Source organism: Ceratotherium simum, chromosome 28 (genome assembly GCF_057802395.1).
Source record: "Ceratotherium simum simum isolate JZ-2026a chromosome 28, ASM5780239v1, whole genome shotgun sequence".
Taxonomy (NCBI): Eukaryota; Metazoa; Chordata; class Mammalia; order Perissodactyla; family Rhinocerotidae; genus Ceratotherium; species Ceratotherium simum.
In genome coordinates this window covers 29,329,901-29,331,121 of record NC_141927.1, presented here as the reverse complement: position 1 = coordinate 29,331,121, position 1,221 = coordinate 29,329,901, and the positions used below count along the sequence as shown (strand labels likewise).

The following is a 1,221-nucleotide window of genomic DNA, read 5'->3' as shown; positions in this document are numbered from 1 at the left end:
TGCCCATGGCAAATATAATTGTCTCCAAAGTTAAAAAAAATGGTGCATAAATGTGCCTTAACTAACAAAGGGACAAAAACATATAATAGCTTGACTTTCTCAGAAAGGGAGGTTGTGTCTCTAGAGATGTAGGACATTTGATCCTGAAAACAATACAGATTTTCATGTTGCTGTCATACAAATGAAAAGATCAAATCAAAATTAATCTCGATGCCTCGTTTTTCCCTTTTCAGAATATGTATGTTTTTAAGGAGGTAAGAATTGGTTATTTCAAATTGGTTCACTAATAACTTGGCTTAATCTACTGGTTTTTCTGAACAAAAAGAATAAATCTTGAGAAATATAAACAAATGCCTCTTTTTCCCTTAAATCAGTCCCTTTAACATTTCTTGTAGCACTGGTTTCTTGGCGACAAACTCCTCTAATTTTTGCTTGTCTGGGAAAATTTTGATCTCTCCTTCCATTTTGAATGATAACCTTGCTGGGTAGAGTATTCTTGGCTGTAAGTTTTTTCCTTTTAGCACTTTAAATACATCGTGCCATTCTCTTCTAGCCTGTAAGGTTTCTGCTGAGAAGTCAGCTGATAGCCTTATGGGGTTTCCTTTGTATGTAACTTAAAAATATGGAACGCTTCACAAATTTGCATGTCATCCTTGCGCAGGGGCCATGCTAATCTTCTCTGTATCGTTCCAATTTTAGTATATGTGCTGCCGAAGCGAGCACTAAATAAATTCCTTTACCATGACATTTCTGGTTTAGGGAAAATATTCTTAAAAAGGTAATCATACCCTAAGAAAAGAGGCAAATGTATATACATTTCACAGATGAGGCATACAACTAACATAAGACTTAGTGTAATTATCCCCAGAAAGACCGGGGGATAGGACTGATGAAAACTCTCCTATGCTTCCATATGCTGAAGGCCTTACCCTGTTACAACGATTTGCTTTTACATGCAAGCAGTTACTAGCACAGGCTGTAATTTCTGCCAAAACTACAGCCACGTTCCCAATATAAACTCTAGTAAAATGAGTCTTCCTGATATAGGAAAGCATTTGTTCCTATGGCTGTTGAACGCATCTACATGAAGATGAAATCCAGTGGTTTCTCTTCAGCAGGATACATTATTGATTGGAAAAAAAAAGAAAAAAAGAAACCTCTTGCTAAATAGAGAGAGAGAGAGAGAGAGATATACCATGGCTTACAACACTTTTTCTCAAC

The 1,221-nt window shown here is 36.3% G+C and overlaps 1 non-coding gene across 1 annotated transcript; it reads right to left on the bottom strand.

Moving 5' to 3' along the window:
• Positions 1–616: 616 nt before the first annotated feature.
• Positions 617–723, bottom strand: LOC147913346 (U6 spliceosomal RNA). The gene has a single exon (XR_015548893.1). It is a non-coding gene; the product is annotated as a U6 spliceosomal RNA (small nuclear RNA).
• Positions 724–1,221: the final 498 nt, after the last annotated feature.